This window comes from Musca autumnalis, unplaced genomic scaffold (genome assembly GCF_047663935.1).
Source record: "Musca autumnalis isolate F117 unplaced genomic scaffold, ASM4766393v1 scaffold_3, whole genome shotgun sequence".
Lineage (NCBI taxonomy): Eukaryota > Metazoa > Arthropoda > Insecta > Diptera > Muscidae > Musca > Musca autumnalis.
This window is the reverse complement of record NW_027411866.1, coordinates 73,415,442-73,433,575: the sequence shown is the minus strand read 5'-3', so window position 1 is coordinate 73,433,575 and position 18,134 is coordinate 73,415,442. Positions and strand designations below refer to the sequence as shown.

The 18,134-nt window shown below is 34.4% G+C and overlaps 1 long non-coding RNA gene across 1 annotated transcript in view; it reads left to right on the top strand.

Annotated features, from left to right (window-relative positions):
* Positions 1-18,134, top strand: part of LOC141398725 (uncharacterized) — a 206,047-nt gene that overhangs the window by 94,319 nt on the left and 93,594 nt on the right. Inside the window, exon 2 of the long non-coding RNA XR_012411701.1 lies at positions 11,165-11,207. This is a non-coding gene — a long non-coding RNA (uncharacterized lncRNA). The remainder of the gene's footprint in view (positions 1-11,164; positions 11,208-18,134) is intronic.

The following is an 18,134-nucleotide window of genomic DNA, read 5'->3' as shown; positions in this document are numbered from 1 at the left end:
TTTGCGACATTTTCTGAGTATTTCAGCCTTTCTCTAAAAATGGTGTCTTAGAACACGCCGTTCGGACTCGGCGATAAACTGTCGGTCGCAAGCTTAATGTGATAAGGTGGCAGTATCGACAAAGTTATTTTTTACAGTAAGCTTATTTGTTCCATAAAGGAATTTTGATTTGCTGAAACCTAATTCCCAGGGGCAGTGGAGTAGGGTATTACATGGTCGGCCCCGTCCGACTATAAACTTAGCTTACTTGTTTTAAGCAAACTCATGATACAAAATCATTATATACGACATAATTATTATGGTAACTTCTTTTTTGTCAAAGCCTAAGGTTTTTTTGTTGATCCCGGCATGGTTTTTAGATCATTCTGGCCATTATCTCAGAAAGTATCAACTATCCCCAAAACAAATTTTTTTATCGTATTTTTGGGATAGATACAGCACCAATATAGCTCATATTCGAATTTGATCTACATAAGTTTGGCAAAATTTCGTCCAAACATACTTAAAACAACGACTATGGGATTAAGCCAGCATTACCGACTATTGTGGTATCTCCCTTGTTTGACCACCTTCGCCAACATACTTTACACCAATGTAAAGGTAATATCTTTTTCTTCCATTGACAGTCTTTGCCGTTGGAATACTCCTACTAGAGGCCGATATATTCACAAAGAATAAAACTTTGAATTTGTCTCTACATGAGTTTTTACCCATTCCGACCCCTAAATATTATCCGACTATCACCAAAATAGGCTTCCCTCTCTGTGGGGCCCCATCTACCCCCAAAATTTCGTGACTATCAGATCAAAATTCCAACCTGTAGGGTGATTACAAAAAATGGAAAAATTAGATATATATTTGTGACTTTTGCGATATCTCGGTTGTTTGCCCACTTACGCCAACATACTTTGCATCAATATAAAGGAGATCTTTTCTTCTTCCATTTACATTTGGAATACTCCTACCAGAAGCGGAGATATTCGCATATGAAAAAAACGTTGACCTTTTCTCCAAATAAGTTTTTGCCCATTCCGACCCCTGAATATTATCCGACCATAATCAAAACCAACAGGCTTCTTCCTCTGTGGGACCCCCATTAACCCCCAACATTTCGTAACGACCCGATTAAGATTGCGACCTGTAGCGCGATTTCGAAAAAATTTAAAAATAGGATGTACCGACTATTGCTATATCTCCGTTATTTGGCCACCTACGCCTGCATACTTTGCATCATTGTAAAGATGGGATATTCTACTTTCATAGTCAGGATTTGCTTTTGAAAGCTCCCCATCCAAAGCTGTGATATTCGTCATTATTATTAAAATCGCAAAAATGAAAATGGGTTGTTTCAGCGACTATTGTGATATCTTCGTTGTTTGACCACTTACGGCCTTTACATCGTTGTAAAGGTGATCTACTTTAATCAGCAGGTTTTGCTTTTGATATACCCTTATAGATGCGGAGTTATGCGCTTTGAAATAAAACGTTGACTTTTCTCCAAATAAGTTTTTTGCCCGTTCCGAACCCTTAATATTAACCGACCATCACCAAAATCAATAGGCTTCTTCCCCTCCGGGACCCTCATAAACACCCAAAATTTGGTGACGATCCGATCAAAATTGCGACCTGTAGCGTGATTACAAGGTTTAGATGGACAGACGGACAAACATAGCCAGATCGATGCAGCTTGTCGAGACATTCATTTTGGTATATATAAGTATGGGTCTACGACCATTATTTCGATGCGTTACAAACTTTTTGGCCAAAACCAACTTATAATACCCTCCCCATATAGTGGTGTAGGGTATAAAGAGAGTTATAGAAAATGTGGTGTAAAACTATTATTAAAAGTAAGTAAAAATGTCTCTATATTTTCCATATTTTCGAAAAGTGCATTGAGTTATAAAAAAATTATATCTCAGAGGTGTTAAAAACTTTAATTTTGTATTTTAGTGTTGAGTGTTTTATTTCAAAATCAACTCATAACTCGTGCCGTTTCTATTTTTATATCCTATACCACCTTGTGGTAAGGGGTATTATGTCTTTGTGCATTAGTTTGTAACATGCAAAAGGAAACGAGATACACCCATAGTTCCTTTTAGGGATATACATAGAATCACTTTCTGAGTCGATTTACGCATGTCCGTCAGTCTGTCCGTCTGTCCATGTATTTTTGTAAAAAAAGTATAGATCGCATTTATTGTCCGATTCGCATGAAAATTGGGGAAGATGTTTTTTTGGCCAAAGGACAAACGCTATTTATTTTGGTAAAAATCGGTTCAGATACATATATCTTCGCCCGTTTTAAGGCATTTGGTGCACGAAACACGATATATATGTCCGATTTCAATTAAATTTGGATTGTGCGACGGTATTTAGTCTAGAAATAAGTGTGCCAAATTATATAGAAATCGGTTCAAATTTGGATATTGCTCTCATATATATTCTCGGCCGATTTTAGGTATTTGATGCACGAAACGCGCTATATATGTCCGATTTCAATAAAATTTTGAATGCTTGTCGGGATTTGGCCTAGAAATAACTGTGCCAAATCATATTTAAATCGGTTCAGATTTAGATATAGCTCCCATATATATTTTCGACCGATTTGAGGTATTTGATGCACGAAACACGCTATATATGTCCAATTTTGATGAAATTTGGACTATGTGACGGAATGTGGTCTACAAATAAATGTGAAAAATTATATCGAAATCTGTTCTGATTTGGATTTAGCTCCCATATATATTTTACATATTCACAGTGATGTAGGGTATTACATAGTCGGCCCCGCCCGACTTTGATCCTTTCCTTGCTGGTTTTTCCTTGCAGAAATGGTGAAAATAGGCATTTATTACAAAACTGGTAATTATGGACATTTGAACATTTTTTCCTCGTTATTGGACTTATGCTTGTTATTATACCCTACACCGCTATGTGGAAAGGGTATTATAAGTTTGTTTTGGGAAAAATTCATGTAACACAGCGAAATATTCGTCGGAGACCCCCAATGTGGTATACCAATCTTCATATCTCGGCGAGATAAAGCGATTTTGAGATGTGTGTCCGTCCGTCCGTGTGTCCGTCTGTCCATTATAAATTGTAATCAAAATCCAGGCCGTAATTATGGACCGATCGTCACGAAATTTGGTATGGAGTTCGGTTTCACATCAGAATAGATCGCTATTTTAATTGGTGATGATCGTGAAATATTTAGCGGGTGAAATGGACCAAAAACATAATTTTTATCCGATTTTGTAGCTGCTCTGTAGGTCGCAATAATAGTCCGATCGCCTCGAAATTTTAAATAAGGTAAGGGTATATGACAAAGAAGAAGTTTGCAATTTGAGATGGCGATCAGATAATATTTAGAGGGTTAAATGGATCACATCTTTTGTGTGAAAATTTTTAATAAACAGCTGATATGTTTGTTCCTGAAATTTTAAATAAGGTTAGGGTATATGACAAAGAAGAAGTTTGCAATTTGAGATGGCGATCATATATCTTTGGCGATTATATCTTTGTTCCTGAAAACACATTCCCCACTCGTGAGTTATATTTGGAAGACGATCTCTTGACCTTTCAATTGATGTCAATTATGTTGATGTACGTGATCAGATAACAGAGTTACAGTCTAATATATCCAGTTTTTTGTTTGTAGTGTAATCATAAATCCGCTAGAGGTCGCAATTATAGCTCAATAGTCACGAAATTTTGCACGAGGTAAGAGTTTAGGTAGAAGAAAATGCCTATAATTTTGCATCATGTTCTGATATTATTTAGCGGGTGACATAGACCATTAATTTTGTATGAAAAATATACAAATTTTATTTTTGGTTCATATTTTAATTCCTGGAGGACATATACCGGCAAAGTAGCCTACATATGGAATAATAACTACTGACCTTTCCCCTGATGCAAATTGCAATAATGTGTCTGCTAGATAACGGGCCTACTGCCTAATATATAATGGGTTTTGTGTAGAGAACCACAATTTCCTCCCATGCTACAAATTGTCTCTATCATGACAGAGAAATTTTCAGTTCAGTTGTCAAATTGGGGTTTTTATACTAAATATTGCAACATGGGGTCGCCTCGCCACCTATTTTATATATCAGGATTTTGGGTAAAGGGGATACCAAAAAAATACGACCAAAGATGTGTCTCATCGAAATATTGGTTTTAGACCCCAAGTATGTTTGAACGAAATTCGTTTCAGACAATTTGGAGTCTATTTAGCCCTGTCCGTTCATCTGTCTCCCTTAATGTATAGTTGGTTGGTGCGCACGATAACTCTCGAACGGATCTACCGATTAGAACCAAATTTTATACTTCGTAATATTTTGCCAAAACATTATTTAACTTCGAATGTAAGCTAGGTCGGTCCACACCTCCCCCAAAAAAATTCAAAATTGTTTTCGAAAAATTGTGTGAACGATAACTGGCGAAGTGAGCAATCGATTTGCTCCGAACATTCCATATATTATTATTCCTTCCAGATATAGATCGGATAAGACTAGATCGGTCCACACCTCAGGGTACCTCCCACACAAAATTTGGATAAGAGAAATTTAAGAGTTCTCTCGAATCGTTTTGATTTTTTTTCAGCGGATCGTGTTTGCGCCGCAACTCCGCTATATAGCTCTCAAGGAGATTTTCTGATTGGTCGAAACCTTACACATCGTATTATTTCATCCAGTCATGTGTGAGGTCGGAATATGGACTATATTGGTCCGTCCTTCGAGTACCTCCCACACAAAATTTGGGAAAGTGCAGTTTGAGGACCCGTATCGGATCTATTTGATTATTATTATTATTATTATTTTTGGAAGACTATTATCTCATACTTCCTGAGATAATAGTCTAGAAGTTCCAAATTACAAATTACAAATCTGAAAAAATAATTCTCAAATTGTTCCAAAACTCAGAAGTTAGCTTACTAAAATTGATAGCCCCATAATACGATACCTACAGATTCCACGTATTTTGAAGCAAACTTGTGTTACAAAATAAATATATTTTTAGATGCTGAAGGTATATCACCGTTAGCGCAGCTGACTTATACTATCTTCTCTGGTGTGTAATTGAATATGAATAATTTTGGGATTTATAAATTTGTTTGCATGCAAAATTTTTGAATTTCTATTCATTGTTAGTTATTTCTAGCGGTATAAAATATATTTTTGATATCACAATATATGGCCACAATGAACTATTTTCGAAGCATATCTGAGGTACAAGTGCACAATTTTGGACGATAGATCTTCAATAAACTCGCAATTTCCCCAGTTATCAAATATACTAAATTGCATGGTATATATATATTTACAGGAGGGGCTAATCAATGTGAATTTTCCAATATTATTATTATTATTATTTAGAAATGTATAATTTATATATTTTTCCACAAACATCCCTGTAAGGGGGGCTTCTCTTATATCAAGGGATTCATATTAAGTTATTGATATGTGACCTAGTTTTTATGGCCGAGTCCGAACGGCGTGTCCTAAGTTGCCACTTGTAGAGACGTTTTTCATGGATGAAATACTCAGGAAATATCGCCAACATTACTAAGGGGTATTTTGCCACCGTAGACAATTTGATGGGAATCGAACCCGGACATTCAGCGTGCAAGGTGGTTGCACATAGCTAATTCCTACAGGTTGTGGTGTAGGGTATCACATGGTCGGCCCCGTCCGACTATAGCCTTTGTTTACTTGTTTTTTTTATAGTATTTGTTCTTCAGCACTGAGTATTTTATTTTTAATCTACGTACGACAAAATTTTGGTTCGTGAGGGCGATATTGCTGTTCGAAAAGTTAGTATAATTTCTTTTTAGAAAATGTAACAATTCATGAACATAGAAAAAATGTTTTGAGTGTATAGTTATAAGGGCACCAGTATAACAAAATGTTTAACCGTAATTTTTACGATATCTTAACCACAATTTTTAAAAATGCTACGAAATGCATGGGTAAGATCTTCAAAATGTGTCAAATTTGACTGATCTTATATATGGAGGTTATACCAAAACGAGAATATATGGGACGATGTTTAGTAAAAATATTTTTATTCGCTTCAAAATGCACAATTCACAATTTAATCAACTTTAGTTGCAATATGTGCCTAAAATCTTCGAAAACCCTTTAATTTGACTGCACCTATATAAGGGGGCTATTCCAAAACATTATGGACAATTTTTTGCAAGATGAATTCATAGGCACTTAGAACAATAAACAGAAAAATGTGCTAAAGAACCCTCAAAATACATAAAATCGGGAGATACCCTCATATGGGAGCCACATTAAAGTATTGATATAACTTTAAAATTTTCACAATATATTAGTTTAATCAATAATTGAACGCATTGAAAAATTTTAGATTATCTAAATAAGAAATGCACATAAAACCGTGAAAATACTTCATATTTTTTATAGTACCAATTTTGAGAGCTTTGACAACCCCTCTTCTAGCCTCTGATATGCAACCAAACTGTGTTCCGCTATATTGATTAAGGCGCAAAAAATCGAAAAATATTAACATTAGACCAACCAAATACTCTGAATTAATCTGCCTCTTTTGGGATCTCACTCCACCGCGAGTTGCATTGAAGTAAAATGCAACAATTAATTTCCGTTCGTTTATGAAGATGACTAAATACCAAATTTCAGCAAGTTCGGTAAAACCATGTGGCTAACATTGAAAATACTGAAATTCGGGAGGTACCGTTCCATGGGGGCTATATCAAAACGTCGATATATACCTACAAATTTCTGGCGGATAGTTTTTAGACTCAAGAAAGACTAAACACGAAATTTCCGATATTTCGGTAAAACCTTCAAAATACCGAAAATCAAGACGTACGCTTCTATGGGGGATATAGGAACCCTACACTAATAATTCTCTTCTGGAATATTTTATAACCCCATGGAAGGCAAAATAACAACGAAGACTAAGTACCAAATACCGAAAATCCGGAGGTACCGTTTTATGGGGGCTATATGAAGACTTGGACCTATACTGACAAATTTCACATGAAACGTTAAATACCCCCAACGAAGACTAAATACCAAATTTCGAACATCTGAAGGTACCGTTCTATGGGGACTATATGAAGGGGTGTACCTATACCAAGAAATGTCTGAGGGAAAATTTTATACCCCCAACGATGACTAAGTACCAAATATATCAACACGCGGAACGATATAGCCCATTTGCAATAATGCAAGGAGTAATAGAAACTTTTATACCAAATTACAAAGCTCTATCTTAGAAATTGCGAGCTGTATCTTGATTTCAATAGACGGACGGGCAGACGGACATGGTTATAACGATTTAAAATGTTACCCTGATCAAGAATATATATACTTTATAGGGTCTTCGATGAATATTTCGATGTGCTACAAACGGAATGACAAATTTAATTATACCCTCCATATTATGGCCTCCATAGTAAGGGTATAAAAATGTACATCAAAATAAACATGAAAACAAAGAACTTGAACGAATGAGGAAATCCTACAAGTAATTGTTGTTGTAAAATAATAGAGTAAAGGCGTAATAAAAGTCTACGTTACAACTCAAATGTTTGAATTATCGGAAATTTAACTAAATTAATTGTTGTTGTAAAATAATAGAGTAAAGGCGTAATAAAAATCTGCGTTACCATTCAAATGTTTGAATTAACGGAAATTTAACTAAATTAACTTAAATATTTTTGTGGAGACCGCGCATAAAATTCATAAAATAATATATATAAATTACGTCGATCATCTCAAATTCATCAAAAATAATTTTGTTGATGTTAACAGAATTCAAACTGATTATAACTTTTTACTACGCATTATTCGCGCGTAACTCCGCTAGAATTCATAAATTATGTAAATCTTGATGTTATTCTCGGTTCTCAATTTAAAGCGTAAAGTTGTTGATTCGTGTGGTAAGGGTAATACGTTTTTTGTTTGTTTTTGGTTTCTTGGGGATTAGATTTAACACGTGTGGCTGTGTGTATCTGTGTGAGTGTAAAATACGTGTTGCAAAAATCCCTACCATAAGTTTTTGTTTGCACAAAAGACTAAGTTAGGAGGATTATTTTTGTAGGCATTAAAACTTTAGGAAACAAGTTGAACCCCAGGTTAAAAGGAAATCATACAAGCAGAAAGTATGAAAATTAAAAAAGCGTCTGTCTTACAGCCAGTTTTTGTAAAAAAAATATTTTTCAAACGTATCGTTCGTACTCAAACGAATCCGTTTAAAATTTGGTTTTTATCCTGACACAATTACCCAGGTAGTGGTATCATAAAATGTTGAATATGTTATGTCAAAATTTTCTTTATGTTGTTACAACAAATATAATTTTTTTATAATGGGATTTGACTTTTTATATTCGAACAGTTTAAACACATTTGTTTGATTACGAAAAGCTTTGTATATCAGTGTTTCAATTATTTTAATTTTACAGTCAGGTTCTGTATGTCGAAAGAAGAATGTGTGCGAATGAAACACGTCCAAACTCTTGTGTGTTTTTCATTTTTTTTTTGTTTTGAAGCAAAAGCAAAGTTAAAATTATTTCGAAAACTAAAGTTTGGGCGTGTTTCATTCGCACACATTGTTCTTTCGACATACAGAAACAGGCTGTTAGACTTTTTTGAATTGTTCTCTTTGAAAAACATGTTTCTTGTGGCAATTCCAAAAAATATTCGATATGTCAAAATACATTTTGGAAGAATGATATATGGCGGATTTTTACGTATATGATTATCTAAAAATTTCTCTACATCAATTTCCCATCATATGTATGCGTGTTCAGCGAAATTCTCTAATAAACAACAAAATTTCAGCTCAAAACGTTGGGTCTCTTTCTATCGTCTTTTTCAGACGTTTTCGTTTGTATTTTTTTGTTATGAAAACCAAATATATTCACACACATTCAAAGAGCATTGGATACAAAAACCAAAATGTGTTTTTGTGTGTGACAAAACCGAACGAATCGGAAAACTTGAGTTACAAAAACTGGCTGTTAAAATAAATTAAATACCATGGACGCCACCTTAATGGAATGGTATACATTCCGGAATTGCACACAGAAAAAAAAAATGGTATACATTCCGGAATTGCACACAGAAAAAAAAACAGTAAGGAAAGTGCGAAAGTCGGGCGGTCCAACTATATGATGCCCTACGCCACTGTTAATGTTAATGATATTTTTATAAAACGGGTAAAAAGTACCCTTATAAGGCATATGACAAATATGTTAGTTATTGAAAATATGGGCTACTATATACTCGACATGTCTACAAAAATAAAATTTACAATTCCTCTCCTATCGTTAGATATAACGGTATTAGTGGGCAAAATTGGTGTATGTTCCGTTGAAGAGCGCTATTATTCCTAAATTAAAAAAAAAAAAATCCAACAAAATCGGAGAGTGTTTGGTGGGGTTATTCCATGTTACAGTAATTTTAGGCAAAATTAGCTAATTTAAGCCACATGTGAAATCGAAAGCCCAACGGGAACGACTACAACAAAAATTCCCCTATTTTTTTTTGTTTTTTTTTTCTTTGAATTTTTTTCCAAACGTAGCGTTTATTGGACTGTTACGGAAATGTGTAATTTCATGGCGGGGGATCCGTTTCGCCGGTTATTTGACCCGAAAGGCCTGATTTAAAACCGGGTTAAAGCCGGTTCTACAGAATCGGGAAATACCTAACACACGACGTGGTTATTTTAACCGGTAAGCCTCATGATCTTCTTAGGCAGCTTATTTCTCCATATCGCTAGCCGATTTTTGGTAAGTATAGCCGTTTTTAAGAAAAATGCAAAAACCTGATTAAGGCCTCCAAAAAATTACATTTGACCCTGAATAGCTTCTTTTCCACATATGGGATCGATAGGGGACTTTTAAGACATTACTTCTAATGGCAAACCTTAATTCTCTAACAAAATTCAGCTTTGTGGGGATTTTTGTTATTTCCTCCTTACACGCATGTCTATTCTGACTGAACTAATAGATGGTACATTAAGATTTACCGTTTGTAACGGATTGACCGGGGTAAAATTCTTAGTCGATCTATGCATGTCCGTCCTTTCGTCCGTCTGTGGTAATCATTCTACCATCCAGAAAAATTTATGCAGGACCTTGAAATTTTGAAACGATGTGTCTTTTGTCTGCAGCAGTTCAAGAAAAGTTGTGGGCATTGGTACTACATAACGAAAAGAAAACTAATTATTCCATATAAATTAAAAGTATTTTATTGTAGAGGGTATAAAAAGATCGGCCCGGGTCATATCGCTCCACTTCTACCCAGAAAAAAAGTTCGACAACATAAGAACGTTCATTCCGGTCTTTTTCTCTTTAGTACTGTGTATTTAATAAATTATTATATTTTAACCAAAACCTCGCACATCATCCCAAATATCATCAGTACTCGCACTTTTACTTAAGAATCTTCTGTTAAATTGTCCACGATTGCTTATTTAATTCGCAGATACCCAATATATTAACTGGAAGTTGCACTATACGCTACCTGTGGACATTTCCATTTACGGTTGAATAATTTTTATTTCTAATGAAATGAAAAGAATTCCCATAAAGTGACATTTAAAATGTGTTCTATACAATGAATAAACGTACATATATACCCATAAAATGTCAAATTTTTTGCCCAAAATATGCCAAATGGTCCCATAAAAGCATTAAACCAACATTTGTTAGTTAACAGAACAACCAGAAAAAGGTCAAACAATTAATCCCATTAAATGTAAAACATCTGACCACCATCTGGTTTGTTTTGGAGATTTCTTTTAAGTTGGCAGGACAAATGGCTTGTGTTCCAACACAACATACATACATACATTTTGAATGTTAAACTTTTCTACCTAAACATTAGCCTTCCAAAGAACAGGAAATATTCAAGAAAAGAAAAAAATCTCCAAGATTCATTAGCTGTGAGTTGTTAAATTTTAATGAAAAATAAATATCCTTACATATCAATTCAAGCTTTTCACAGACAATAACAATTCTATATTAATTGTAGAAAATACTCTAAATAACAAATCTATACTAATTAAAAAAAATATATATATTTTTTGGAGGTCTTAATTTACAATTCAAGGGCATTCCTTTTTAATAGCAAAAACCTTGATTGACCGTTTGTTTTTACAGATTTGCGTTATTTCCAAATAACTGACAACATCATTAAGCAATGGTAACTTAAAAAGAAATTAATTTTCCTGGAAATTTGGGAGAAAAAAACGTTCATTGTTGTGTTTTTCTCGTAGACTTTTTTACAAGTATAACAAAAGGTATCGATATCCAATAAAATTATGTTATCAAGTATTTTCATTCGAAAATGGTATCATGACAGAACAAATGAATGCTGAATGAAATGCTGGGAAGGTAAATAAAATTCAATAGAAAATATATGTATTTGCATTGTTGGTTTGAAATGTAACTTTTAAATGCATATAATGAAACAAATGCATATATAAATAAACATTCAACGAAATTCAAAGTAATCTTATTATACCCTCCACCATAATATGGAGGGTATAATTAAATTTGTCACTCCGTTTGTAACACATCTAAATATTCATCAGGGTAAAAAAGTCGATATAACTATGTCTGTTGAAATCAAGATACAGCTTGCAATTTTTAGGATAGAACTTTGTAATTCGTAGGATATTGCTTTAATATTCCCCTGAAATGGCTGAAATTTGGTATTTAGTCTTCATTGGGGGTATAACAAGTTCGGCTAGGCCGAACTTAACACCGTTCTTAATTGTGCGTTAACTACAATAACATTTTGATTACACATGAAAGCCTAAAGGGAATTTAACACAACTATTATATTTGTAAATAATATTTAAATTAAATAATAAAAATGTCAATACAGTCCAAAGGTCAACAATATTTCCCACAAAATTAAATAATAAAGATAAATCTGTGGGTAGCCTACTATACGTAGATGGCGAATGCTGCCAATTCTTTCATATTACATTTAAAAAAGAAATAATTTTTACTTTTTGCGCTACATCAACGATTTTTGGTACATAGGTTAAGAAAAAATTTCCCAGTACAAATCCCCTCGCCAGCAAATTTTTGGTTGTTGCGGACAAAAGTAATCGTGGGTTTTTTCATGCTGTTAAAAAAATATTATAAAACGCTAATTATTTTAATTATTTAACTTATTAATGTTACTCAGTTTTCCTGGAATTTACAATAAATTACAAAAAATTTTAAATGTAATCTATAAGAGTACTTCTTTTATTTTTCTTGGAACTTCCAAGAAAATGTGCGGATTTTGTTTTATTAACATTGAGAAAAATTATCGGGTTGTTGAAATAAATCATTAGACTTTTTAAACGGAAATAGAGTTCAAAGAAACTATTTTAATTTATGCACATTTTAAATAACGTGTAAATCGCGTAATTATCCACATCACTTTATCACCATGTGATAAAGTTTGCTCAATTTGCATACAGTTTTTGTCCGCATCCATTTTCAGTGTCGCCATGAAAATCTATATCGATATATCGCTCATTTACTCAAAGAGTGACACATTTCTAAAAATTCAGTTTCGTGAAAAACGCATTTTAAGTTGGCGATTAAAAAGATTATTGCACAAAAACTAAAAGAAGTACTTGGACAATACTTTGCAAGCAGCTAGCCAGATATCACAACTAAATTTCTGTGCAAGATCAAAATATGGTCGAAGTAGTTATATTATTTTTTCTGTAATAACCTTTTTAAGTTGGGAAGTCTTTCCATCTCCAACTTAAAACGCGTTTTTCTCGAAACTTGATTTTTGGAGATGTGTCACTCTTTGAGTAAATGAGCAATATGTTGATAAACATGGTAACATACAAAAGATCTCGAACAAACATACATATTGCGCTGTCATTACTGGAAACGTAAGGTATTATTTTCCGTATTTTATAATGATCAATCGGGGATTTTCGCTACATATTATTAAAACAAGTTAAAAATATCAGTCTGCTGTGCCGACGGAGATATACTCTCAACCTCGGACAAAAAGAAAATAAGTAAACTCAATATCTATAATTTTAAATTTTGGGCCAATTTCCCAAGAAGTTTGAACTTTGACCCCCAAAAAATTTGTAACGTCGTAACAAGGGCAAAAAAAGACAAAAAATGCCAAAAAATTGAAACAATCCGAGACGAGTCCTTAAACGGCACTCTTTCCAAAATATGTGTGGGAGGCACCCGAAGGAGTGTTCCGATGTAGTCCAAGTCTCTAAGAAATAATACGATGTACAAAATTAAGACCAAACCGGTTTCTTCCTTCGAGGGTTATCTTATGCATTAGTCAGTTTAGTTGGCGTCGTCTCAGGAAGTATGGACTTGCCCCAAAAAAACTGCACAGTCGTAAAAAGGGCCGCAAGGCGAACATGTTTCAAACACATTCACAACGGTTCGAGAAGTGCTGTTAAACTATACTTTTCCCAAGGGAGGATATATGCATGGAAGTACTATTTCCACATTCCTAGATTGGAACAATTCGGTTAGTATTTTCTAGCACTATCGTGCTAATAATCTTAGGGACAAACTTTTGTGGGGGTAATTAACGGAAAGGGTAGACCAATATGGTCCATCTTCGAACTCAAACTAAGTTTAGGAAAAATTTACGAGATCTAAAATTTTAACCAAATAGGAGAGTTATCGTGCGCAGACGCAGCTAGACAGACGGACTTACCTGGGTAAATCGACTCCAAATTGTCTGAAAGATCTAAAATCATTATTTCATTAATCTCGTTGGCCTCAATGTTGAGGAATTTTAGAAAAATCTTTCGGTGAAAAGACCAATATTTATTTCGAGGTATTATCACATTACTTTTTACCAAAGGTATCACAAAAACTGGGAATCGTTCTTTCATGATTTGAAAACTTTTCTATCACGATTGCGACATTTTGTAGCATGGAATATAAATGTAGTTCTAAGCAAGAATATCACAAAAATTCACCCGCTAAGAACTATCCGCTCATTATCCAAAAATTGTTGGCATCTTCCTTGACCAAAACTCTTACCTCATGTAAAAATTTGTCAGTATTAAACAATAACGGCGAACTCTAGCGCGGTTATGGTTACTTTACACACAATTAAAACTGTGGAATTTCTGTATATACTAGGCTGTAACTCTGTTATCTGAGCACGTATCAACATAATTGGCATCTATGGAAAGTCGAGAGATCGTCTTTCAAAAATAACTTGTGTGGGCATGTGTGGGAATGTTTTTACCAGAAATAAAGATATAAGATATATATTAAATTTGTTTCCTATTTTCACACAAAAGTTTCGGTCCATTTCACCCACTATCTGATCAACATGTAAAATTGAAAGCTTCTTTTCCGCTCACACCACATTTAAAATTTCGCGCTGATCGGACTATGATTGCGACCTGCGACCATTTCAACGCCTAAATATTTCACGATCATCACCAATAACAAAAGCGATATATTCCGATGTTAAACCGACTTTCACACCAAATTTCGTGACGGTCGGTCCATAATTGCGGCCTGGAGTTTGATTAGAATTTGTAATGAACAGACGGACCCACGGACGGACGGACACACATCGCTATATCGCTTTATCTCGTCGAGATATGACAAATGGTATATAACATTGGGGGTCTACGATGAATATTTCCCGGTGTTTCGTGGAATTTTTAGCAAAACAAACTTATAGTACTGAAAATGCCAGATGTGGGTGTTTCTGGAGGAAAGAAAATTCTGGATTTACTGCTGTTTTGGATAGAACAATATTTCTAGGAATTCGAAATACTTTCCTCTCGTTCAGTTTTGGCAGGAGTGGAAAGAAAAAGAAATAAGTGGTTTGGAAAGAACAGTAGTGGTTTTTTATTTAGTTATTCAAATTTGGATATTTGAATAAAGCGCTTCCGAAATGAACAACAATAATGGTTGACGATTTGGTAACAAGCGTTTTATTGAAACAAGAAAATGATTAAGGTAAATGCAGTAAGAAATCTCAGAGAGAATAAATGAGATGATGCACGGCACAGTTTTGTGTAGAATTAGAGATGCCTAATGCAAACATATATGAATGTAGGGAAATGGAAACTAGGGTTGCCGGTTGGAAAAATCCGGCGTGGAGTAGGGTATAAAAACAACGTTGGATTCAACCCATTTTTACCCTGTAATTTTTTGCAAGTCTAAAACATTTCAATTAATTCTCTTTCGAGTTGAGCTGTTATGACCTAAGAAATACATTGACAATTTAGGAATCCACCGAAGTCCCACACATTCAACCATTATGCTACATTTCATTTTATCCAAAATCATTTAATTTGTATAATATACAACCACAATTCGCGAGTTATAAAAAAAGGGTAAACCTTAGCTTCAACTATGTTAAATTTTCAAAATATTGTCCATATATCGTATATGTAACTTATGTATACTCATCCGAATTGTAACTTAAGTTTCACTCACCTGTGGTTTCGTTATAAAGGAGTTCGCATATCATAGAGCTAAATATGGAACCGGGATGGACTAATTGATATGAGAGATGTTTCCCCTTGTCCCTTCAGAGATGTTTGCAGGAAATAGTTTTCTTTACTATTTTTGTGCAAGACAGCAGTTCTCTATAAACAATTTTTTAAAGAAATATATGTTTAAACTAGGAGCGCATCTTAAATTCTTTACCAAAAATTGCATAATATTTTATCATAAATTCACTGCAAAAATTGCAACGTTGCCGTTTTTTTTCATAGAATATATTCTGGTGCATCTTTGTTCACTTTACTTTAGCAAGAATATTTGTTAACTATTCACTTGAATATTTGACTGCTCTTCACTTTGTCAAATACTTTTCTTTTTTATTCATCCACGCACACACACACATACACACACTTAAAATTTGCTGTGACATTTGGAAAATATTTATGCACTGTCAGAGGCCAGAGTGCCACTACTACGACAATACCCTGAAATGTCAATGTCGTACGAACACAACGACCAAAAACGTTTTAATATTGAATGAAATTTAATTAGAAAATAAGCTTAAGCTGAACTATGACGCGTGGAAAGAAAACAAATTTTCTTTTAGTTGGTCTCAGTTATACTACAAATCCTTTTCAAGAAATATCTCCGAAGGGACAATGGAGATTACTCAATGAGTACACCCCGACCGGTATTAGCTCAATAATATGGGACCTACTTTTATAGCCGAGTCCGAACGGCGAGCCTTACCACACCATTTATAGAATAGTTGTATATGGCTGAAATTCTTAGGAAATGTCGCAAACATTACGCTGAGGTGTATTTTCGTCACCGTTGAAAATGTGAATTTGCGTGTCCCGAGCTTGGGCAAACATAGTGCAAGGCGGGTGTGCCCACCATGGCATGACGGTGACACCCAAGTCAGGGATGATTACACGTTACTGATGACATTCGCGTCATCATTGTAAATGATGGTGGTTCCTATTCAGATGACGTCGACTCACTGGGGGACTGTGTTCACGTAGCATTCAGAAACTTAGTCCCTGTCATAATCCCTCACATAGAAGAGTCCACAGCAACTCCTGAGATGCACCCACTCCCGGCATATACAGATGTAAAAGACCGAGCACATCCATATTTGTCCTGGCTTTTCCTCCGAAGCTAGCATTCCGGGATATATAAACGTTTGTACACTGAGGCTGAGCAGCTTGCCGAAACACGGGTTTTGCGTCCTACGACTATACAAAATTATTTTCATGTAGATCTCAGGAAATCTTTAGTAGTTGTAAAAATTAGGACAACGACATAATAGGCTGAAAATATGAATTTTAAGCAGTGGAATGTCATTCAATGTTTAGCTGCTCGCCGGCAATTTTCAAACGGAAAACGTATTGGATATGTAATTTACATTCCTTTTTATATACAATGGTAAGACTATGCAAAAAGAAATAATACAGTAGGACATGTTTAAAATAAATTTTTGGAGATAATATCACCCACATGCAATTCAACGTATCCGAATATTCTAAAGGTGTTAACTTGGCTACAATTCGATGTCCCGCTGTCTTCGTGCTTGAATAAGATTTTGGCATGTTCAGAAAGGTTTTCAGTTACTGCTGAAATTGCATATACAGGATGCCATGTAATTTGAATATTGGCTTCCGAGACATGTCACATTTGTTGGCAAGGCAATTGTAACTAAACAATGTTTGCTTTTGTCTATGCAAATATTTAGAGAACTTTCCTTTTTCGAAAACTGTAACTAAAGGATGCAGGATGCATGAAATTGAATGACACTATTATTTAACAACAATTTAAAACAGCATCTGTAAGTCAACTAAAATTGACCATTGTTGGAATAACGTATTTCTAAAAAATGTAATTGTTTTAAATAATTGGTCTGTGCCTTTACTTTTAAAAATAGTGAAAGTGGCAAAGGTAGAAAAAGTTACGAACTGCCCTCATATCAATTGTATGGTTACATCAAATAAAGGAACACTTTTCTAGTAAAAAGTGGTAAAACTTCAAGATTCTTGAACGTAAAGGAACATAGCTAATATTTATGTGCCAGAAGATGCAAGATAATAGTTATGTTCCAGATGATTCCAATTTTATGCTAAAAGACGAAAACTGAACTGAGCCTGGACTTCGAAAACTGCACTTCTTATGAAACAAACAATATGGAAAGAAGCCAAATCGGGCGGAACTGACTATAAGATATTTTACACCACTGTGAATATGTACAAAAAATGAAAAATTAGTTTCCTTTCAGTAATGAAAGTAAATCGCTCCATCATCACGTCAAGGCTTATTCCTCGTAGGAGTAAAACTCTGGAATTGTATTATTCTACTAACCTAGGTAGTCTATTTGAACCATAAAAAAAACACAAGTAAGAAAGGCGTGAACTTCGTCCCGACCGAATTTATTATACCCTCCAACACGAGTTGTATTGAAGTAAAACTGAACAATTAACTTCCTTTCATTTATGAAGAAGATTAAATACCAAATTCCAGCCATTTCGGTAAAACAATGTGGTTTACTTTCAAAATACCGAAATTCGAGGGTAACTTTCTATGGGCGCAATATGAAAGCGTGGACCTGTACGGACAATTTTCGGGGAGAAAGTTTTTTTACTACCAATGAAGACTACACACC